The sequence below is a fragment of the Sciurus carolinensis genome, chromosome 18 (genome assembly GCF_902686445.1).
Source record: "Sciurus carolinensis chromosome 18, mSciCar1.2, whole genome shotgun sequence".
Lineage (NCBI taxonomy): Eukaryota > Metazoa > Chordata > Mammalia > Rodentia > Sciuridae > Sciurus > Sciurus carolinensis.
The window spans coordinates 20,282,200-20,306,970 of record NC_062230.1 but is presented as its reverse complement, the minus strand read 5'-3'; the positions used below and the strand labels follow the sequence as shown (position 1 = coordinate 20,306,970).

The window sequence follows — 24,771 nt, the reverse complement described above, 5'->3', positions numbered from 1 at the left end:
TATATTCTTTTCTTATCCCATTAACAGCCACACTCTATATCCCTCTGCATCCTCTTTGTCTTCCATTAGAAACTGCAGACCTTATTGCAATTCTGTTTGTTTTACTGAATATAATATTTGAACTCATTCTGTTTATTATGACAATTTTGTTATTGTCCTTATAGGGGTTATTTGGTCTAGGATTGCATAGGGTCTGAATTGGGCACTGCTAATATTGATCTCCCATTAAAGAAAGGGTTTTGGAAACCTATAGGGCCACTATAAGCCTATAGGGGGAAATCTGCAATACCCCAGATCCGCACTGCTAGAGGGGAAGATACATGAACAACATGAAAAAACAAGGAAAGAAAATGATCCAAACAAATATAGATTCTATAATAATAGAATCCAATGACAGTATGTTAGAAGAAATGTCAGAAAAGGACTTCAGGCTATACATGATTAAGATGATTTGTGAAGCAAAGGATGAAATAAGAGAGCAAATGCAGGCAATGAATGATAATACCAGTAAGCTGAAAGAGCAACTGTAGGAAGCGAAAGATCATTTCAGCAAAGAGATAGAGATTCTCAAATACTTTTAATTTCTTAAATTCCATAAAAATTATATAAAAATTAGATTGGTTTTCATAAATTGATGAATAGAAAATGTCTGAGATTGCTTTATTTCTATGTCTTCACAAAAATGAGGTTGCTGGGAGGTAAGATTTCATTGGGTGTATGTAATTTTATATAGAAAGAGTACAAGAGGTTTCAGTAGGGTTTCAATTAAAGTACTATAAAAACAAAACTATTTCATCTTACAGTGATAAAAAGTATTGTATGTCCAAGTAACTTATATAAGTTTAGTGGAGGGTACATTTGAAAAAATTAGTGTATAACTAAGTTGATTTATCACAATTATTGAAAGCTATTTAAGGGTTTTTCCTGTTTAAAAAGGAAAATTCCCAATATATGAGGTTGAAGGCCTTTAACAGGGTTTCTGGCATGGAGCATTCTTACAGAAAGAGAAGATGAAGTGACTCTCTTCACAGGCATCTGTCACGTTTCAAGAGAATATAATCAAACTCCTAGGACAGTTATGTACAACCCAAAAGGTAGGGACCCATGGTTAATTAAGCTTCAAAGAAAGAGAAGGAAATAAAGAGAGAAAGAAAGAAAGAAAGAAAGAAAGGAAGAAAAGACTGAGAGAGGAAAGGAAACTGACCACTTCTCCAGACAACTCAAATGATAATGTACTGATATAAACCAAACTTCAACCCTCTGTGTTAAAGAAATAAGGATTTCTTAAAATATTAATCTGTTCTTACCCTGCAAGATAATTTCTTATGTCTCTTAAGTGTTGTTATTTAGGGAAATTAATCTTAAAGGAATTAATTTTTTACAATTCTATTTAAAGAATAAATATTAGAGTATTCACTACATTAATAAGTCAAAATTTTTCTTTAAAAGGTATTCATGGTTAATATAAGAATATCAGTGTAATTGTGGTGCTATTACTGGCTTCTTGGTACTCAAAAGGTATTCATGTACAGGTCTTTAAAATATAAGGTTTAGGACAACAGTTTACCGAACTAGGGTTCTCCAAATGAATGCTTTCTGTAACAGTGATCTCTTACAGACTTATGTAAAAATAACATATTTGGTTAAAAAGTTATTTATGTTATTTAATATTTTGTAATTAGATAAAAATCATATGGCATGTTATAAAATATTGTGTTACTCTTCACACTGGAATGGGAAGTTAAATACATTTTTAAAAGACTATAAAAGGAGCCTGGTTTATTTAAATGTTGACAATATTGGAGGTAAAACATTTTGCCACTTTCCCACAAAAGGGGGTTAAAGAACTCTTAACTTGTTTGATTCGTGTTTTAGATGTAAAGTTACATTAGGTAAACTGATTTGTATAGACTGAAAACATGATATATAAAAACTATAAAGTGATATTATAGAAAGAGACTAAGATTAGTTTGAGAAATAAAACACACCTTACCTAAGATTTATCAAGAGGCCACCTCAGCTAAGACTCTGCCTCTCACCATATCCATTTTCAGATAACCACTCAAGTTAATTTCCTCTACTCTTAGAAATAAACAGGAAATATAATATATAGCTAAATTAAGTTTTGGGATTACAAGAAAATGTTTCTTGGTTCATAGCTATTGTACAAACTAAAAATGGTTTTACTCTTGTTAATATCATTTTGTTTTTCTGGATAAACTTTAAAATTGATGCCTTATATAAGTACAACTTCTAATATAACAACTTGAGTTAATTTGAGATAATAGGCCATCAATTATGAGAGACAAAATGTAAGACTGACTTCCTGCACTTACACTGACCCCATTTCATAATTTTGTTACTCAGCATATTTGAGGAAGACAATGAGTTATATTACTGGTGGGAGCTGGGCCTCCTTTCATGGTGGTACCCCTTTCAGTTCATCAACAACAACATTGATCTTCACAATCCCCACATGATTGACAGGTGACTTTTACTAATGTTCCTGGCCAAATAGAAAATACACATCAAGTCATTTCTCACAATTTAGCTGCTATTGCAGTGTTGGACCTTCCTCTCTGAATTACAACCGATAATGATCCAGCTTATACCTGTCCTTTGTTTCAAAAGTTTGTGATCAATATCATATTGATCATGGAACTGGCATCCCTTATACTCCTCAAGGTCAGGCTATTGTAAAAGAGGAAGATAACATTAAATTACAATTACTAAAGCAAAAACAAAAAGGGGGAGGCCAAACCCCCCAAAATACTTTGAATCATGCTCTTTTTGTTTTAAATTTTTAATTTGTGAGGCTAAAGGTTGTTCTGCTGCTGAGTGAGACATGACTCCCACTGCAACAAGCCCATCAGGCCTAGTCTGGAGGAGACACGTAGAAACAGGGCAATGGCATGAACCAGATCTGGTACTAATGTGGGGAGAGGCCATGCTTGTGTCTTTCCAGAGGCACAACTCACCCTATCTGGATACCTGGATGTGCTGCTCACCACCAACCTGGAGGATCTGGAACTGCAGTTCAAACCACTGAAGAACCTGACATATCACGCTGAGCAGATGGTCAATCAGCAGGGACATACTTAATCTCCAGTCACAGTGTTTGTGACTAGGCTGGATTAATTGAGCTGTCAGGTAAGTAGGGATCATGGGGAAACCTATTGGACTTCTTTACCAGATCCACTTTACTGCACCCAGCTGTGTGGACTGCAGAATCCATTGCAATATTTACTAATGATGGAAGGTTTTTTGGATAAACATATTACACCTGTTTATTCAGCTGGATTTAGTTGTACTGGATATAGTGGGAGTCTGTCTATTTGTTGGTCCCACAGTAAAAATGCTGGCTGTTTAAGAGTAGCCCCAGAGACAAGGTCAGCATATGGGGAAGCCCCGGTAGTCTTTATCACTGGCCCCTGGGATTTAAACTGTATGTCCAGACAGTTACTAATATGGTAATGTGGTACTCACTAATCGTACTACCAACAGAAGAGGATGCCTTTCCCGAATGGGTGAAGAGTGCCAATACAGTGCCAGTGCAGCATCATGTCTCTGGCAGCAGTGGGTTTATTGTGGACTGGTCTCATAGATTTGATAAGAGGCACCCATATCAGAAATTTATGACTCCTGGAGGATTTGTAAGTAATGTTCTGACCGACAGTGGTGGTGGCACACAAAGAGATCCATGGCATTCGATAGCTGCCTTAGATGTTTATCAATTATGCTGCCAATTCTCAAACTACTCTTGAGGACAAGAGTAGTAGAGTAATTCCCTGCTATCGCCTGTGGGCCTGTGCACAAATCCACTATGTTTCAGTCTCGGGAAATATTAAAGTAAGTAGAACCAGAGGAAAAGGTCATGTAACTTGTCAAAACTGCTATTGGTCTAATTGTACTACTCAGTATATTAGAGGACACACTGCTCATGTTATACCAACCCTCTTTTATTATGATCCCAGGTCACATTTCAGGGCTCTGGTATTCTGATACTGGAGTTCAAGTTTTACAAGCAGATTCATTTTCAGCTGGAAAGACACCAGCATGCTTTTGGTCTTGTCATTTTGGAATAGTTACTTTGATAGCTGTTTTGGTGTCTGCTGTGATGTCCATCATAGCCCTATCCAAAAGCATTCAAAATGCTCATTTTCTTAATGACTTGGCTCAGAATACTTCTCAAGCTCTACCAAACTAGGCAGATATTAATGATAAGATAGAAACAAAATTAATGTCCTGCAAGCTATGGTCCTAAATATATCAAGTTCAGACTGTTTTTGCTTCCATCCTAAATGTGTTTGTGTTATAGCAGCAAAGTATAATGCTTCTTAATGTGATTGGGAGTAAATTAAAAATCACTAAATGTGTATTTGGTGGAGAAATAATGACAGTCTGACATAATGGAATGATATTATCACATCTGGGATATTGAGGAAACAGTGTGATCTTGTGGAACCTACATGGCTTGCTAAACAAACACTTGATGATTTAAATGGTTTGAATCCTTGGAATATGTGAAAACATACACTATGGTACATTTTTATAATTATATCTTTGCTAGTAATTCTCTTTTGTCTTAAAAACAATAGGATGCCACATCTTATGGGGAGAGATTTCACACCTCCACCTAATAGCACATCATTTGAGCTTAAAACATAGAGAAGGCGGGATGTGAGGAGCAATGATGTGGACCAAGGTGCCTGACTGCCTCATGGTTGTGGAGTGTTTATGCTGTGATCTTGCTATGCCAAAGTATGGGTTAAATTTGCCCAGTTGCCATGGCAACACCAGCCAGTGATCACTCTGTGCAAAAGCTCAGAGTTATCAGTTTTAAACTTGAAACTCCGAAACCACCTCCCAGGGATAGAGGAGTCTGAGCATAGCAAGGTAACCTTAATGTCTCATCAAGACTGGAAACTTCAAGCCTGCCTGCTTCACAGAAACTTTCCCACAAATAACCTCTGACTGATTAAGCCTATATAAAAAATGTGTCAATGTAGCTCTGGGTCATTGCATCGCCATCCAGATGTAATGTCGCACCTGGTGTCAGCTCTCTGTGTGTCTGTCTGTCTTTCTAATCCCCCATCATCCTCGCCTGTTTCTCAGTTAATGGACATGCTGCTCACTGCAGTCAGTCATAGAGAAAGGAACACATACCCTCAAAACATTCCGTTGCTCCTCTGCTACCTCTTGAGGTGCACAAATACAAGAATGTTTAGAAGTAGTGGATGATAAGAAATGCCACACTCCTTGTTAAAACAGCTTGGCTGTGTTCACCCAGTAATGCAAGACAGAGAGGCTGATGAACAGGCGGAAGTCATGGGGAAGGGGAGCAGAAGAATCCATAGAACTGTGTCCAGAAGTTTCATTAAAAGCCTGCAGGGATGCTGCTGGTTGTGCAGTTTGAGCCATTGAGTGGTGGAGGAGCACATGTGAAAGTCCAATCCCAGTGGGGACCCAAGCCTGTCTGGAACACTTAAATAAACACTTAAATAAACCCTTAAATAAACATTTGACTGGCACATGTTTACTGTGTTCAAGGAGAACATGAGTATAACAGATCTTGCAAAATCCTTGTTACTTTGGGTTTTGATATAAAGTCACAAAATCTTGAACATATGGGATGCATGTTCACTTTTCTTCCTGCTTGTAAAATAAATCAAGTTTATATATTGTTTTAATTTTTGGAGTCCCATTTTTAGTCCATAGTTCTCCACTCTAATTTTTATTGAGGGCAAGTCATATTATGAAAAGAAACCAATTTCTTTAATACCTATATCTTCAAAGTACTCAATTATTTATGATACACCAAGTGATAAGTTCTCAGGAATTGACACTGAATTGCATATAATCTTGGAATTTTATGAAAAGAAAAGGAAGACCAACCACCAACACCACCAACACCACCAACAAAAACCCATAGACCTCAGCTACTCTTTGGGTCCCCACTGGGATTGGACTTTCACATGTGCTCCATATTGTATCCATGGAGTAATCTACAAGAGCCCAATAGGATATGAGTTTTCACTCTTTCCATATTGTCTATGTATTACAGTAGGAGAGGGCCCCATTAAACAATTCTCAGGGTACCTGTCAGCCCCTATCTGGCCTTAGGTGCACAAAGCATAAGATTTCAGATATAGTTTGGAGAAGGCAGTGAGGGAAGTAGAACATAGATTCATGGAAGAGGCTTAAAGGTTTAAGAAGTTGACCACAAATATCAGCCTGAAAGTGGTGATTCATGGAGGTGGCTTCCTTGATTATCACATCAAGTCTGGGTCCCTCAACAAGGTAACTCAGGTGAACCCCATGTTTGATGAAATGAGAGGGTGCCCAAGACACTGGAGATCAACCCCTTATATGCACCTGCCAGAAGAGTGCGTTAAGTTCCTTCTGATCTGATGTGTTGGCCAAAGGGTGTCTCCTGTGTTTTGTTTTCTTATGAACAAACACTCATCTTCTTAGGGGAAAGAGGGCTTTGGGACAAGGAATAGAGAAAGGGAGAAAGAGAAGAAACAGAAATATCACCCATTGAAGTATTATGGAAGTTTGAGTTTAAAAGTGACACTCCCCTCCTTTGTTCTTAAATGGGTTTAGGGGTGATTCACCTGTAGTTCACACTATATCCCAATTGAGGCAGCAGGCCTTAGCAAGGCACACAGCTGAGAAGACTGTGGACATTGCTATTGAAGAGGAATGAATGAAAGGAGGGGACTTTAAAGACCAATGAGCTCCTTCGAGGCACCTGAAGACAGAGATGTTTGCATGTGCCACACATACCTCCTGCTGGCTTTTGGTTGCAATGTGAGCATGGCTGTGTGGCTGCATGGAGTGTTTCCTGTGTCACAAACTGACTCCTTAAACCCCACAGCAAGCTGACAGCTTGACCCTTGCTGCCCTCCTCTGGGTCTCAGTGTTGCTCCGTGGTATGCTGCAGCAGGGATCACATGATTGGCACCCAGGTAGCTAACTACAAGGTTGGGGTTTTGCAACAACTTTTGGAGTTTTGGGCAGCACCAATCAAGGTCACTCTGGTGATGCACATTTCATCTATCATTTACTGCAGAAACTACTGCAAAAATTTACACACAGGCACAGTGTGAGAAAACTTGAATTTTTCCATTCTAAAATAAAATGTAAGTTAACTTTTAAGATTCGTTATTCAGTCACTTTTAAGTAACAAATGTGAATTTAAAATGAAATAATGTAGCTGGATGCAGTAGTACATACCTGGAATCCCAGTGGCTTGGGAGACTGAGGTAGAGCATTGCAAGTTCAAAGCCTCAGCAACTTAGTGAGACCCTGTCTCAAAAATAAATAAATAAAAAGGACTGGAGATGTGGCTCAGTGGTAAAGGATCCCTGGGTTCACTCTCCAGTAGCAAAACATAAATTAAAATCTTCTGAATACATACCTATGATAGACAATGACAGGAAACAAAGGTTGATTCTCTAGAGCTGAACTCCTCATTAAGCTCAAGAAACTTTTCTAAGCTGTAGTTCACAGAAAATACATGCCCTCTCTGCTTTTTGTTAGCTCAGAGTAGTTCAATGGAGATGGAAAGAGTGAATTTCAGTCATCAAGAAAGAGATTGCTGGGTGCAGTGGGGCACACCTATAATCCTAGCAGCACAGGAGGCTGAGGCAAGAGAACTGAGTTCAGAGCAAGCCTCATCAACTAATCAAGGCCCTAAGCAACTCAGTGAGACTCTGTCTCTAAATAAAACATAAATAGGATTGGGGTTGGCTCAGTGGTCAAGCACCTGGATTCAATCCCCAGAAAAGATTAAAAATATCTGCTTGACCTAAAACCACTTTAAAGTTTCTATGCTAGAAGTACATGGACCTCCTGCCTGTTACTCCAACCTTAGGAAGGCCCACATTTCAGCATTGCCTGTCTGAAGCGGATCCACTGCCATGTTTTATAAATGTCTGATTTGTAACAAAATCTACTGGGAACAGAAATAGTAGCCATATCTCTTGAAACTTTCTTAACATCTCATCAAACTCTGGACAGATGGCTGTGGTTTAACAACTGAATCCCCTTCACTTGGTGATAATCCTGGAGTTCTGCAGAGATGCCTGGGTTTGTTCAACATGCTTCCAGACAGTGTGAACACTATGCACAAATACTATCAAACCCCTGTGTGTACAAACAGGCAGAGGAGAGCTAACTAAGACGAATTTGAGCATGAGGACATGAGGAAGCTCATGAGTAAGGAAGCAGAAGCAAGTGGGCAGAATCAGAATGCTGTCCTTTCCCACACTTTGTTAGAAGTGGCCTCTGCAGAACTTTGTGTCACAGCTCAATCAGTTTTCCCTGCTTAGCAGTCACCAAGCAAGCTCCCACCCAGGCCCTGGAGAAGAGTCAACATGATGAGGACTGAAGAGAACAATCATTCCTGCTGCTGCCTGGAGCTGACCCAGCGTGGGTATGAGGTGCAAATGGACAGGCACCAAGGTTCCCTCTGTCCTAATCTGTGGCAGGATTCTTCAAGAACAACAGTCCATCTGGAATTACATGTGGGTTTGGAATGGAACTTCAGCCTACATCTGGGGACTCTGGACAGCTGGGACTCAGGAATTTCCAACTTGTGTAGGGTATGTTCTTGTCCCTGAGGTGGTTTATGGGGAGCCATCTGCCATGGATGAGGAAGAGATGAGGGCAGACTTCTCACATGCTCCTGGGAGGTGAATCCTGAGCTCCTGGGCCTGTTAGACTGTGTTCAGTGCTCTGTAGCTGACAGCTTGACTGCAGGCTGGTGGGATTGGAGAACCTCTGTGCCCCCAATTTTCGAGTGTGGTTGTAAAAGCACATTGTAGAAAGCTTGGAAAATCCGCAAAATATAAGGAAAAACCCCTTCCCCCCCCATAAAAGAAAGTGAAGGAAGTGGAAGGAGAGATTATACATCCAGGAGGGAGCAGAATAATTCATAGCCAAGGCCCAAAGAAAACATTTGAGCAGACTTCTCAAAGTCAGTGCCTCCAAAGGCCCCACATGGGACAGCAAGAGATGTCAGAGGAGAAGAGGTGTCTCTGAAGAAGAGTCTGAGGAGTCCCTGGAGAGAAGGTGGAATTCACTCAGGACCAGCCGGGTTCTTGGTTTATGTGACAGACAAGAATTTCATCATGTGCAAGTCAGAGGCATAGACAGTTTTATTTAGGAATGCAGATAACACATTAATGGGAGAATGCAGGTCACCCCAGAGTGGGAGAAGTGGTTTGAGGGTTCCAGGCTCTTATTTTAAAGAAAACTTGGTGAAAGACGGGTATGGGAAGGTATGTAAAAATGGTATCAGGAATGACATCAATTGGGTGATCTGGGGTCTGGGGGTCTGGTCAATCTCAGGATCCTCAGGCTGGCATGGTCTTCGTTATCCCATCAGTAGGTAGCACAGGAAAGTTCCTGAAATTATAGGTTTCTCAAAATATCTCTGTATTTTTTCTGCTCATTGGGTGTTTGTACACAGGTAAATTTACATAAATCTCAAGAATTTAGGGAGACAGGTTTAGGGAGTGAAAGGCCTTAAAATGTATGCAGAACTTCTAAATTAAAATCATTCTGTTTTCTTGTTCTACATTTCATGTTCTACTCTTCTTCCTATTTCTATTTCTTTTACCTCAGACTGACAAGGGGGAAAAGACTCATTAAGGTGGCCTGGGCATGGTCCCTATCCTTCTGCCCAGTAGGAGGCAGGGGATAGGACTCTCAATCATTGTGCAACCAAATTCTGAATCCTCCTGGAGTCCATTAAATGGAAGGAAAGAACTGCTTCAAAGCCACCATGAAGACCCAAGAATCCCCTCACCCAGCCCGAATCCAGCCCCAAGACCACACTCCCACCATGGCCCCATCCCCCCAAACGGTCACACCCTTGCAACGTGGACCATGACCGGGAGGAACCTGCCTTTGTGGCCCCGGCTTTGGGGGTTTTGACTCTGTCCTCTCCATATATTCCTCATTGTGGAGACTATGACTTGGGGACAGCTACCCAGGCGTTGGCCTGCCACTTCCACCCCATCTCTTACCCATGTGCTGGTGACTGACGCATGAGCAGACATGAAGGACTGAGGTCTGCAGAGCCATTACCTGATCAATCAGGGCCAGTGCCTGTGTCTGTGCCGTGTGTGGCAAGGACGCTGAGGCTGAGCTGAGTGAACTGTGTGGTTCTCCCCACCTCACCTGGATTGTTTTGCTTGGAACAAGTTCCTCTCTGATGTAGGCCTCTGTGTCACTGCTTGTGCAATGCAAGTTGTGTCCTTTAAGTCCCTTCCAGCGGTACCAACTTTGATCTTTGGATTCAGTCTGTAAAACAAACACAGGACCCAGAATTTGAGTCCAGGTGAGGATTTCTTAGGCCCTTTGAAGCCAGAAGGGAGGCAGCACATGGGGACAGAAGTCCCAGACTGATTCAAGCAAAGAACAAAGGGAAGAGCTCTTGTGGCCTCTGAGTGCAGACAAGAAGTGTCTCTTGATGACACTCCATGGAGCGGGGAATTTCAGCTGAGCCTGCCCTCTTCCTCAACACTTCTTCATGAATCACGTGTCCCTTACCATCTCAGTCTCCACCTAGATGTGGCTATGCTGGGCTAATGAGGTGAAGGTACAGGGCTGCTTGGGAGACTGGTCTGAGCATAGGTCTGCCCCTCACTACCTGGAGTGCCCTCAGCATCCGGAAAGTCTCTAATACTGTTTTCAGAACTGGGCAGGCCCTGCTCGCTCTGCTCCTACCTGGCATTTCTGCTGGCCACACAGTCTCGGAGGGCTGAGCTGACTTTCCTAGCCTCCCCTCCCCTGCCATGTCATCTCCCTCCACAGCCTGGACAGCTGGTGCACCTTTCAGTTCCTGGTTTCCTGGAAAGACTGTCGATCCTGCAGGACAGAGAGCTCTGGAGAGCTCCCCTGATGGTCTTATTTCCCTTCAAAAGTGTTCATGGCTTAATCCCATGAGATCACATGTTTTCCCTGGGAAGTTCACACTGTGACAAGAGCCTCTATTGGAGCCTCTGTGCTACCATTAAACACTTGATCTCCAGATGGCTGGGAGTCCTGTTCACTGCCAGTCATGGAGAGATGAGAAAGTGCTCAGAGCCCTTCCCAGCTGAAAATCTGTCCTTGGGATGATGTCTCCCCAACATCATCCCAATATTAGAGGCAGGATAGCAAAGTCCCCTGCAGGGCAAGTGAGGCCCAAGCTAGAGCTCCTTGAAAGCTGAAAGGATGATGTTTTGTGTTCACCAAGAGAAGGCCAGTGGCTCCATAGCCTTGGACATCATGTGCCCACTGGTGCCCCTGTGAAGACCATGGGATTTTCAGAAATGTGGGATGTGAGGAGAAGGTGGAGTTAGGGTTTACACACGAAAGAAACGGTGGCCTGAGGCAGAACTGGGGCAGAAGAATTTGCCTCCACCAACGGTTGTCAGGGTTGGTACCTTGCACAGAGGTCCTGGAGACAGAAGTAGCTAGGGAGCCAGGGTGAGTCATGTTTCCCTTGAGAGTGAGAAATGAGGTGTGTAAGCCATCCTTCCCTCCATGTCCCCTGTGTTTTTATTTCTTCTCCTGTTTCTATTTGCACTGCATCTTCCTGTGCTGCCCACACTGCTCTTGACCCTGAGCTCAGGCACTCTTCCTTCCTCATCCTCTGAGTAGCTGGGACTACAGGTGCACCTTCATGTCTGGCTCTCCCCTCTATTTCAAGGCTGGTTTCTCAGTCCCTGAATTCCTTCAACGCATCCCCTGCCCTTACTTCCCCATGAGAGAGAATGGGCGGGTGAAGCTGGGAGCCATGGTGGTTACAGGTTAACCCTTCTGGTCCCAGGATTCATTTGCTGAGGATTTTTAGTTCCCCTGAACCAAGAGGATAAGGAATGAGTGAGTCTACTTAGGAGGACTCAAATGGCCCATCATCCCTGTAGTGCAGGAGAGAAGCAGAGAAGAAGTGTAAGTCCTTTAAGAGGCCCAACCTACAGCCCCTGGCACCCACCACTGCATTCACCAAATGGGAAGGGGGTCCTCCTATATTTATAAAGGAGAAATGACTTGCTTACAGTCATATGCCTTGCATAGAGTGTGAGACCAAGAGGGTAGAGAGAGACAATTGTATACCTGCCCCAGCATTACCTATGTAGGTAGACATAGAGGCAAGGGCAAGGAATGGAGCGTTGGGTTGTCCCTGCATGGTATGAACCAAGCCCTGCTGTGGCCAGGCACACACTCCCAGGAGCCCTGTGTTGTCCCAGCTCAGGGGTCACTCCTACATTGTACAGCAACACCTACTCCTCAGACCTGCTTGAAATGGTTTGACAACCTCTCCCTGCCAGTTCCCCCTGTCACAGAGCCCTGACCCAGGAGAACACACGGGAAGGGTTCTAAGAGACAGAAGCACTATTTAGACTTAGCCCATGACTCAGGATCTGTCCTTCTGTCAGCTGGTCTTCAGTTTGCTTGTGTGTAACCCAGGGTCAGACTGTTGCTTTGATTCTACATATTTTCCTAAAGACAGTAGAATAATCAGACATGACTTTCCTCTGTTCATATATCAATACAGAACCACTGCCACACCCCATCACGAACCACCCCAAGAATGGGATCCTAATTAGCATGAGTCACACTCTATGTATGTATAACATATCAAAACACACTCAGGTGTCATGTATATTTAAAAAGAACAAATAAAAAAAATTATCTTCATTAGGTCTTGGTGTTATTTTCATACTTTGGTCCTGCAGCACATAACATGTTCATCATGTAGGTCTGCTGGTTCCCGTCTCCTGATTTCTTACCTCTGGCCACACAGTAGCGTTATCTACAGTAGCACCACCAGGCACGCAGAGTGTGCTGCACTAGGATGTTGCAGTGGCTGTGGTGTCACTGGGTGAGAGCTTTCCAGCTCCCTCGGGTGCTCTCTATGTGGCCGTCCTGGGGTGCACTGTCCTCATGCAGCCCATGACTGTCCTCAGGGTTTCCCTAGTTCTCCCCGAGACAGAGGCAATTCTGGCCCTTGCCTCCTGCTTCTCTCTCTCCTGTGACCCAAGGCCTGTGCCTCCCTGCTTCCTCCCACCTCCCACTTGGCTTCTTGCTGTGCTGGGAACCTGGAGGGTTTGGCAGAGCCCCACCCTGTGTCCTGCAGCAAGGCCCACGTGTGGCTGCCACCCAGGGGCTGCCTTCCAAGCCCCAGAGATGCCGCTGCCCTGGCTTCCCTGCCTGTCTCACCACAGTGAGCAGACTCTTTGTCCCTTAGTTTTATCTCCTTGCCAGTGTGGATTTGTTTGAAGTTGAGGGGTGTGTGCAGCCATGCCTGAGAGGACAAAGGTCCACATGGAATCATTGTTTTTCAACTTTGGGTGAATTGCCAAAGACATGAAAGAAAAGGGCAGGGAAGGGTCAGGCTCCCTGCAGGTTTTCTGACCCAGCACACTCAGGCAAACAGCACCCAGGTCAGGACACAGGAGGTGACTGCATTTCCAAACCACCATTTGGAACTATGGTTCCCCCTGTCAAGAATAACCACTGTGCCCAAATCTCATCACCCTGGCTTTTTAGCTTGTCAGGGTCCAAACTTGGACATATGGTGGACAGGCAGGGAAGGTGCTGAACCCTTGGGGGCTCCCTGCTCAGCTCCTCTGACAGCACACAGCAGGGTTCTCGGTGTCCCAGTACAATTGCCCATCACTGGGGACTCAAGATTGCTTCTCCTCCCACAGTTGCCAAGATCATGAATCTGTACATGACTCAGAGTTGCTCTAGAGGATCATGCAGACAGGGGTGCTGATGACCTTGCTGCAGCAGTCAGCCATGACCCTGTGGATTGGAGAGCCTGGTGAGAGCTGATGGTGGCAGACAGCAGGGGGCCTCGTGTTGAGGCCCAGCATAACGCTCCTTTCACTCACAGCCCCCATGTCTATGTGGGACGATTCCAGCCTTCAGGGGACTATGTAGCCAAGCCTGGAGAAAATATGGGTGTGTGGGTCAAGGCCATGAATGGTGAAGAGCGATGAATCCTGCAGAGGTGGTCAGTTACAGTCCTGCCACCAAAAGTGAGTGCACACCCTTCCTTGGGCTGTGCCTTCCTCACCACACCTGCTTGGCTGACATTTTTCAGTCTGTCCGCTCAGTGGGTCAAGATCTTCACCAGAGGGCACCTGGAGCAGGTGGGTGTGGGGGACACTGGGCTTCTCAGGCCACTTTCCCACTCCTCCATCTCCTCCTCCTCCTCCTGGCTCCCTGGCTTGCAGTGGGCACCTGGCTACACCCAGTGTTCTCCTTCCATTCCCCACAGGTATGAGGCAGATGACATTGACGAAGAAGGCAAAGAGTGAGTGTCCAGCTGGAAAGCAGTCCCCCCAAGCCTAGGCTGATTCAGTTTCCCCTCAGGAGACACACCCTCAGCTGCCTGCTCATTAGCCCACTGTCCCCCTGGAAAATCAACCTCGAGACGGACCCCAAGACCTTATTCCAGAAGGAGGGGCTGGTGTGGCCCTGTATCCCCAGAACACCTGCCCCTACTGTGCCCTGATCCACACGCCCCCACAGTGGGAAAGGCAGCCTCCATGGAGAGGCCTTCATTGACACCAGGACCCCAGACAGAGCATGGGGTCATCTTGGGAGTCCTTCCCTTTTCTCCTCTCATGGTCTTGCAAGTTCAAGGACCTGCATCTGCCTTGTGAATTCCTCCTTCCCAACCTTGGGTCCTCAGCCTGCCCACAGTCTGTGCTTCCTACTTTGGCAGTCAGAGTAGTTCAAGTAGATGAGGGGAAGGCAACTCTGGCCAGGCTGGAGTTGCCCATTGAGATTGGGTGTCCATGGAAAAAGAACAGGAAGGTAGAGGCCCTCCCAGGGGATCAAAAAGGTGCCTGAAAAACCAAAAGGAGCACCTGGAAAATTTTGGCCCAGGACTGGGCAGGGGAAGTGTGTCCTGCCCAACCACCCCTAATCTGGTACCTACCTATCCTCTCAGATTCCTGGCTCATGGCCTCCTGGGCATGCAGGGGATTAGCAGAGGTGTGCGGTGGGTACTACAGAACTTTTATCTGTAGGTCCCCCATGGGATGGGTGAGGAGCCAGCCCTGAGTATAGCTATCCTCCTGCAAGAAGGGTGTGGTTTGGAAATGGGACTTAAGTGTTACCATCCTTTTCATTCAGGTGGATGCAGGCACACGCTTGTCTTAAAATCTAATATGTGCATTTAACCTTTATGAAACAGCAGAACCGAAATAAAGGGAAAGAGCCTAAGAGTTGGATGGTCTCTCAGCTGTAAACTGGGTAAGCATGACTTTGCAAACTTCTTCCCTGCAGGGATGCTCAACAGGGGGGTGGATAGCAAAATGGGGTGCAGGGCTGCTCACCTTCCTGCTGGCTCCAGACTAGTCTCAAGACACCAGGGCTCAGGACAGAGCAGCACCAGGCATTCCAGGAACTGCAGGCTCTGACAACAGGGCAAGTCCAGAGTGCTGAGTGGGCAGGGCGATGGGACAGGGGGTGGGGCAGAGTAAGGAGGGCTATTTTTTTCCCCAGGAAAGCTGTTTTTGAGGCAGCATAGGACAGGAAAGGAAAAGGATGTCAGAGCCTAATAGTTCTGGGAGGGAGCCCCTGCTTCATGGCTCCTGGGTGACCTCAGGGGCATCACTCATGGTAGCTGGATGGCTCCACAGGTGCTTTTGTCCCCTGGGCTTGCAGGGGCCCCAGAGAGAGACATGAAGAGACTGGGGCACAAGAGCCACAGGGCTCCATGGAAGGGAGCTCCCCACCCCCTGCTCAGCCTTCCTCTTACTGTTTGCATTAAAATCCAGTCTAGCCTGACCCTGGAGGTCAGGAGGCTCTGAGCCACGGGTGTGGGTCTTGTGAGTCTCCCAAGAATGGAGTGTCTCAGGGGTGAGCTGGGAAAGAGATTCAGAAGGGCTGGTAGGCAGGAGGGATGCTGGACACATGGTTGGGTCAGTGGCCCCTCCTCACATCTCTGCTGCCCTCACCCAGGTGTCCCAGCAACACCAGAAGGAACCATCAGTCAACAGTTATTTTTTTTAACTGGGATTCAACCCAGTGGCTCTTCACCACTGAGCCATATCCCCAGTCCTTTTAAAACTTTTTATAATGAGTCAGGGTCTTGCTACGTTATTTAGGGCCTTGCTAAGTTCTTGGGACTGGCTTTGAACTTGTGATCCTCCTCCTTAGTCTCCTGAGTCACTGGGATTATAGTGTGGGCCACCACATCTGTCTCAAAACTCTTTATTAGACTCAAATAAAAGCTGTCCAGTGTATGGTAGAGGGGTGAGGGGAAAGAAAACTAGGGGCAGGGCTGGGGAGACAGATGATCAGGTGTCCAGTGTTCCCATGGAGAGAAGAGGTTGGTCAAAGGCAGCCTAGAGGATGGAGGCAGGTAGGGAGGGCAGGTCCAGAATCACCTTCTACTTCTAATTTCCAGGCTTCCTCTTCCTCCTCAGTGCCCATCTTACACAGCCAGATCAGGTCTCCCCAAAGCAGTGACTTCTCACACTAAACAAAGGTACACTTGGTAAGAGATGACCCAGAGTCAGGCTTCTCCAGCTGCCTGTAGCCTCTGCCCTGGGTGCCAAGATGAGTACTGAGCCGCCCCCTCCTGGATTGGATCACTGGGCTCCCTCTCCCCAGACTTAGGCCAGGCTGGGAAAGAGGACTGCGCTCACCTAGGACATTGACCCCCAGGGTAGAAGCTGCCCTGGCTATTCCTGAAGGAACTCCTCTGCCAGGAAAATCACATGGGCCCTAGAGGAAAGCCAGGGTGAGGGAACCAGGGTCAGTGTTCATTCCTTCAGGGGTGGCATGCAGGAAATAAAGATGGGGAGTAACTCACATTTACTGAGAAGTACAAGACAGACCTCCGTCTGTTAATTCGTTAAGTATTGACTGACCTGTGGGGTTGTTTTTGTTTTATTTTGTTTTGATTTGATACCGGGGATTGAACCCAGCGTCACTTAACCATTGGACAACATCACTAGCCCTTTTTAATATTTTAATTAGAGACAGAATCTGTCTCATTGAGTTGCTTAGGGCCTCACTAAATTGCTGAGGCTGGCTTTGAACTCACAATTCTCCTGTCTCAACCTCCTGAGTCACTGGTATTACAGGCGTGTGCCACCTCAACAGGCTTATTTTTTATGATGATAGAGGGTTTTATTAAGTTTTTGAGTCTGGCCTCCCAATTATGATCCTCTTGCCATAGTCTGTCAAGTTGCTGGGATTATAGGCAAGTGCCCCTGGGCTTGGCTATACTCTCTTCTGCAAGAGTGAACATGAACTGCCTTCCTGGAGTCTACTATGAAGAGGCTGAAAGTGGATCACAAAATAAAACATCATTATATATAAATATATACAAAATTATATTTGTAATACAAGATATTATGAATATAAATATTATATAAATATATAATAAATATAAGTTTATGTATAACATATTATGTGTTATATATAATTACATATACATTATACACTGCTACAATATATAATATAGTTTGTATATAATAATATATAAAATATATAACATTACATATACAACAGTATAATATGTAATATGATGTTATATATAACATATAATATATATTGTAAATATATAAATATATAGATAAAAATGATATTTCTGCTTTATATAATAATATACATATATATTATGATATATATTTGAAGTATATGTTACATATATATTCATATTATATATGCATATGTGTATATATATGTGTGTATATATATAAATATAAAAGAAAAATACATGAAGGAAAACTGGTCCACTCTCTGAGCCCTGTAATCCAGCACCTGTAATCCCAGAAATTGAAAGTGAACTCAGAATGACCACATGTTCTTGGTCAACCTGGCTAATTAGGCCAGACTCTGTCAAAATAACAACAATAAAAAGGAATTGGAGATGTAGCTCAGTGATAAAAGTGCCCCACGTTTGTTCCCCACTATGATGATAAACACATAAATTGGGGAAACAGGTCGTCCACAAGGAAGAGTCTAGTTTTAGATGGAGCCAGGGAAGACCTCCCCAGGAGGGTGGCATATGCTAAGTCTGAAGGTCTAGGAAAGAGCCTTCCACACAAAGAGAAAGGGTAAGGGAACTGTTCATAGTGGTGGGTCCGAGGACCCTTGAGCACTACCCTTCCCAGGTTAGAAGTGGGGGCAGAGCAGCTCAAGGGTGTGAGCTACCTGGTCCCTCAACAAGCACCCTGAACTCAGGTCATCAGAATCCTAGATGCCACCTGCTTTGGTGCAGACCTCACCTGCCTCAGGTATCACAGCACAGCAGATCTGGTCGGTGTCTCCAAGGGGTCCTGCTTAGCAATCCCGGATGCTGGCCTGTGGCAGAAGCAACATGCTGAGATCCTCACCCATCCAGTCACAGGGAAGGCACAGGCTTGGCCCCAGAGTGACCCGTGGCTCGAGGCCTGCAAGTGCTGCCAGGCCCACTGTAACTGAGCAGGAAGATCATTGGGGCAGCAGAGGCGGGGACAATTCCTGGACCCACCAGTCAGGCAGTGGATCAGTTGATATTTTACCTGAATGGAGGCCACCACAGATCCTAAGGCTTGCAATGAGGAGGCTCATAATCCCAGGAAGGAGAAGGGATAAAACCTGTGAGTTTCCACCACACTCCTGACCAACAGGAAGCAGAATCGCTAGCCACCCTTGGCCTCCAGGCCCATCTAGAGCCTCCTCACGAGGGCTTCAAGCCCAGACTCTGGGCTTCACCTCTTTTTGCAGGCTGGTCTTCTCACCTTTGCCAACCTTAGGCCCCTATCTAGTTGTAGGTACATAACTGTCCCCTATTCCTCATCCAGAAGGATCTATTCTGTTCTAGGACTTGTTTAGCAACCTCCCAGTCACAGGAACCCTCAACTTTGGAATATACCCTCCCACACATCTACTGTACAGTCCCCGCCCATATAAATGACCTTTTGCACCACCAAGCCTGATGCTTCCCAAAGCCTGCCTCCCAGCAGGAAGAACCTCATGGTCCTATAGCACCTTCTCCAGTTGGTCCACAAGAACTGCCTCTCCTTTCTTGCCACCAGTGGGGTTGATGGTGAACCCCAGGTAGCTGCAGTCCCTATGCCCAGGGTTCAGGAGGCAGAGCAGGTAGATGCCTAAGACTCCTTGCATCACCTCCAGAGGCACATAAGGACTTCATGTGTCAGGGTATTAGAAATAAGGAGGTGCCAGGAGAAATCAAACACATGCTTGACAGTGGGTGGGCAAGTCACTCAGTTCTGAGCCCAGGGAATTCTACAGAACCCGGCTAGCAAGGTGCCTGCATGGGCAGAATGCAGGTTTTCATACCCAGCACTGATTGGAGGATTCAGGGGCACAAATTTCGGGATTGGCTAATTTTAAAGTGAGGGCGGGCAAAAGGGATGGGTCATAATGAAAATGGCTAAGATGAACCCAGTTCGGGCTGAATAATATATTTTGAAAATGGAGCACCACACTTTCTCACAAGGGCTGAAGCTGGGGGTAATTTCCTGAAACCTAGGAACCCTGGAAGGGTTGGGTGGTTAGTATTGCAAGATGCTTGTTTCAGAAAAAAAGCTCCCAGGATCCATGGCACGTGCCTTGTGGGCCCCAGCAGTGCGGGTTAGTGCTTCCTCTCCCCGCAGCAGGAGCTAGGTTTCCCTGGAGCCCAGGTAGGTTGTGACGCTAACTAATGAGCATGCACTGCCGCAGGGTTGCTAGTCATGCAGACGCTGATTGGCTAACACATTTAGCGTGAACCCCTTGACTGTTGGAAACCGCCACCCCCAAACATCTCTCCTGGAGGTGTGAACGCTGAGGTTGCTGATGCCTTGCTGAGCGTGGAGAGCTATTTCTTGGCAAGGTAGTCCAGACAACCTGAAGAATAGGAAGTCTTTGAAGCTTTGGGCAGAATCAGACATCTTAGTTCTTTGAGAGTCTTAAATCTGGTAATGTAGAAGACACATTTCCAGAGTTATCAGGGGTAACACACATTCCACTATACCGATGACATCAGTTCCTTCTGGTGATACAGGAGAAATATCCAGGGCCATTTGATCATTGCTTAATAGTGAAATGATAGTCTGGGCACATGAGATATTAGCCCACAACAATAACAGCTCAAACGACAAAGAAGTATTGCTATGCAAAGTATAAGAGCTAAGAAAATGGGAGCTGTTCTTGGCAAGGTGTTCCAGAAAATCTAAAGGATAGGAAGTTTTGGGCAGAATCAGATATCTTATTTCTTTGAGAATCGAAGTCTGGTAACGTAGAAGACACATTTCCAGAGTTATGAACACAACATTCCACTATACTGATGGCACAGTTGCTTCAGTGATGCAGGTGAGATATCCAGGGCCATTTGGTCATTGCTTAATAGTGAAATGTTCTGAGATATGTCACTGAGGGCTTTTTGTGTATATGTGCTAAAGGACTTGACTTGCCATATCATATCTTCAAACCCACTTTGGGGAATAGAGATAAGCCAGAGGATCATTCCAGTGAAAGACTGCTTGTTCCCACCAATGCTGTAGGTTTGGGAAGTTGGCTGGAGAATCTATAGTGTTAATTCACATGCTTGTATCCAAGAATATCCTCATGCTTATTATGCAGCCTGGTGATAACCATGACCAAAGATGTAGCCATTATGTTCCACTTTTCTCTGACCATCTCATTCTGTCCTCCACTTCCAACTGGTGGCAAGCCTATAAGTGTCTTTTGATCTAGTTGTATAATTAGTTTTCTATAGGAGTCCTTCTCATTTTACCTATGGAATTACTCCAGTGATAAAGACTGCTTTCTTTGTTCCCAAAAGGAAGCTGCCTGTTGATTGAGTTGTTCCATACTGGGTGTTAGCCAAATATGTTCTTTCCACAAATGAAAATATCCTTGGAGATATCTATAATTATCATCTTTTATATTAGATGTATTTGGAGTTTGAGTTAGACAAGGCTCAACCTAATTCTACATGTCCGCAATAGTTGCAGTAAGAGGAATTTTTTCCAGGGCCTTTTTGGTGTAAGGTCTCATTTATTGACCATTGGGAAACATCTGATCTTCTTGTAACCTGATCTAAAGTTAAGTTCTTTTTCTAAGTCATAGTCACTTGGTTGTGCTTTTGATATACAGTGTGAATCATAAGGGCTCAGGAGAACACTGATGCCATATTCTAATAAAACTTTTTGCATTTGAACCAAATTAATTAAATATTTAATCATTTCTGCATTCTATGGTCAGTCCAGAATCTGAGGTCAGGAAAATCTTCCATGAAGCATTTCATTAGGACTTAGTTGGAGAGAAGTTTTAGGAACTATTCTGATCCTCAACAGAGCAATAGTTAGTGAACCTGACCTGGATTGAGAAGTTTCTTGGCATAGTTTTGTCACAGTTGATTGAATAATGTAAGCTTCCCCTCTTGACTTTTCCTGAAGATTGAGGGTGCCCAGAGGTATGAAGATAGGTAAGTGATGTCCAAATCTCCTGAATAAACCTGTGTCATGCTTTCGATGAAGCGCAGTTCATTATGATTGTGAAGGGACCTAGGAAGTCCAAATCTAGGGATAACTTTTTTTCATAAGACTTTAATGGCCTCTTGGGACTTTTCAGTTCATATAGGATAGGAACTAGCCAAAACTAGAAGGTATTTTTATCCTTGACATGGGGGCATCTGGGTAAAGTCCAGTTGCCAACCTTCCCCAGGGGATGTGCCTCACTGTTCTATGGGATTCAATAGTGAAGGTGGTTGCTTGGTGCCCCCAGCCTGCCCGCTGGAGTATTATGAAGGCAGAGGGAGTGAGATCTCATGATCTCTTGAATGGTAGGCTCCAGGCCTTTCCTTCCTAAGGCGTGAGTAACCACAGTGGTCAGTGTCTTTCTCCCCAAGTGGCATGAATCATGAATGCCTTTAATACTTTTCCATTGATAAGCCAAGGGTAATAAGAGGCCACAAACTCTTTCCCTTGTCTTCCATCCATTTCTGCTAATTTATATCACCATTGATTAGTCCATTCCTTTTCAGTTTTTGTGCAGGATGAACTTGAATGTCAGTTTGGGTTTGAAGAATTAGAGCCATTTCTGAAATATTTTCAAGTACTGCTCCTCTAATACTTCTGTCTGCTAGTGCATTTCCCTGGTCTATGGAGAAGTTGCCTTTTTGGTGTCCTTGGCAGTGCATTGTTGAAACATGGGCCATTAAACAGAACTGTTTCCAAAAGGATGAATTAAATTAATGAGTGTTTCTGATCAGTCTTGTTTGATCTAACAGAAAGTTTTTTACACACTGTCTTTGTTCAGAGGCCAATTCTTCTAGGATGAACTCTCAAATACATTGAACAAAATTCTTTCTACTAAATCCTAAAAAGGACATAGACATTGTGATGTTGGAGGTTGATGTGATAGCCATCAAGAACAAATGGCCAGCTACTCCAACCTTTGCTTTCAGTGTACATCATGGCTGTTAGATTTTACCCCTGGTATTTCCAACTGTACAGGCCTGCTCTATATTTAAGTCATAATGTAAAAGTCTGGTGGGCTCTATTTTCATTTCTAACAGGTTAAATGTAATAGAGACTTTCTTAAACATCTGTAACATTGCCTCCTACCTGTGGAACTCCACTCACAAAAAGGTACAAAATCTTTGTTTCCTGTCTATTTTGGTATGTGTGCACACATGTATACTGTTTTGTTGTGTGTACTATATGTGCTTGTGTGTATAGATCATGTACATGGTATCAAAATTGGCATATAGATAAATAAGCACTCATAAATTAAAATTTAAATAAGAAATGAATCCAAATATTTTTTAGTTTATGTGACTTTTAAAAAAGATTAAGTTTATGGGCAGGGGATATAGCTCAGTTCATACAGTACTCACCTGTCAAACACAAGGCCCTGGGTTCAATCCCCAGCAGTGCAAAAAAAAAAAAAAAAAAAAAAAAAAGAAAGGTAAGGTTCAATTGGGTAAAGAGATGAAAATAAAGATATGTTTAAAATTACCACTTAGGTTTTTCTAGATTGTCAGACAATAAAGTTTATGTTTCTACAAAATGTGTAAGGTTTAATATCCATTACTTCTAGGATTTTTTCAACAGAAAAGAGATGGCTAATGCTGTTAACTGCTTTTGTTTGATATCCTGACTTTATAGTTAAAAATATGTAAATTTGATTTAACATAAATGAGATTAATTTTATAAATGTTGTTGTCAAAGGAGACGTAGGATTAATTTACACAGTTGAAGTCCTAAATGTCAACTGCTAAATGTTATAAAATCAAATACTTTTAACTTCTTAAATTTCTTAAAAATTATATAAATATTAGAAGTGTTTTCATAAATTGGTATATAAAAATGTCTGAGATTGCTTTGTTTCTATGTCTTCACAAAAATGGGGTTGCTGGGAGGTAAGATTTCAATGGGTATAATTTTATATAGAAAGAGTAAAGTGGTTTTAGTTGGGTTTCAATTAAAGTACTATAAAAACAAAAGTTTTTCATATTAAAGTGATTAAAAGTATTGTACACTGTCCAAGTAACTTATATAAGTTTTGTGGAGGGTACATTTGAAAAAGTTAGTGTATAACTGAATTGGTTTATCACAATTATTGAAAGCTATTTAGGGCTTTTTCCTGTTTGAAAAGGAAAATTCCCAATCTATGAGGCCAAAGGCCTTAAACAGGGTTTCTGGCAAGGAGCATGCTTACAGAAAGAGAAGAAGAATTGGCTTTCTTCATAGGCATCTGTTACATTTCAAGAGAAAATAATCAAACTCCTAGGAGAGTTATGTACAACCCGAAAGGTAGGGACCCATGGTTAATTAAGCTTCAAAAAAAATGAAAGAAAGAAAAGACTGAGAGAGGAAAGGAAACTGACCCTTTCTCCAGACAAATATAAATGTTCTGATAAAAACCAAACTTGAACCCTCTCTGTTAAAGAAATAAAGATTTCTTAAAATGTTAATCTGCTCTTACCATGAAAGAGAATTTCTTATGTCTCTTAAGTGTTGTTATTTAGGGAAATTAATCTTAAAGGAAATACTTTTTACAATTCTAATTAAAGAACAAATATTAGAGTATTCACTACATTACTAAGTCAAAAATTTTCTTTAAAAGCTATTCATGGTTAATATAAGAATATCAGTGTAATTGTGGTGCTGATACTGGCTTCTTGGTACTCTAAAAGTATTCATGTACAGGTCTTTAAAATATAAGGTTTAGGAAAACAGTTTACCAAACTAGGGTTCTCTAAGTGAATGTTTTCTGTAACAGTGATCTCTTACAGACTTATGTAAAAATAACACATGCGGTTGGAAAGTTATTTGTGTCATTTAATACTTTGTAATTAGATAAATATCATATGCCATGTTACAAAACATTGTGTTACTCTTACACTGAATGGGAAGTTAAATACATCTTTAAAAACTGTTTTTAAAAAGCCTGGTTTATTTAAATGTTGATATGGGAGGTAAAAACATTTTGCCACTTTCCCACAAAAGGGGGTTAAAAAGATCTCTTAACTTGTTGGATGCATGTTTCAGATGTAATGTTACATTAGGTTAACAAATAGTTAACCTAATGTTAACTCAAAACCTGATATATAAAAACTATAAATTAATATTTGAGAAAGAGACTAAGATTAGTTTGAAAAATAAAACACCTTATCTAAGATATGTCAAGAGGCCACCTCAGCTAAGACTCTGCCTCTCACCTTATCCATCTTCAGATAACCACTCAACTTAATTTCCTTTAATCTTGAAAAAAAAAACAAAATATAATATATAGCTAAATTAA

The 24,771-nt window shown here is 43.1% G+C and overlaps 2 long non-coding RNA genes and 1 pseudogene across 3 annotated transcripts; 1 reads left to right on the top strand and 2 right to left on the bottom strand.

Annotated features, from left to right (window-relative positions):
• The window catches only part of LOC124969934 (SAGA-associated factor 29-like), a 73,176-nt pseudogene that overhangs the window by 32,284 nt on the left and 16,121 nt on the right, over positions 1 to 24,771 (top strand).
• On the bottom strand, positions 9,147 to 15,461 carry LOC124970017 (uncharacterized). 2 transcript variants are annotated; one of them, XR_007106057.1, is made up of 3 exons: positions 15,354 to 15,461; positions 10,192 to 10,314; positions 9,147 to 9,414 (listed from the first exon to the last, which is right to left on the bottom strand). It is a non-coding gene; the product is annotated as an uncharacterized LOC124970017 (long non-coding RNA). The 2 variants fall into 2 exon arrangements; XR_007106058.1 differs by lacking the exon at positions 15,354 to 15,461 and adding an exon at positions 13,785 to 13,811.
• LOC124970019 (uncharacterized) lies at positions 16,416 to 22,882 on the bottom strand. The gene is made up of 3 exons (XR_007106060.1): positions 22,862 to 22,882; positions 18,261 to 18,336; positions 16,416 to 16,500 (listed from the first exon to the last, which is right to left on the bottom strand). It is a non-coding gene; the product is annotated as an uncharacterized LOC124970019 (long non-coding RNA).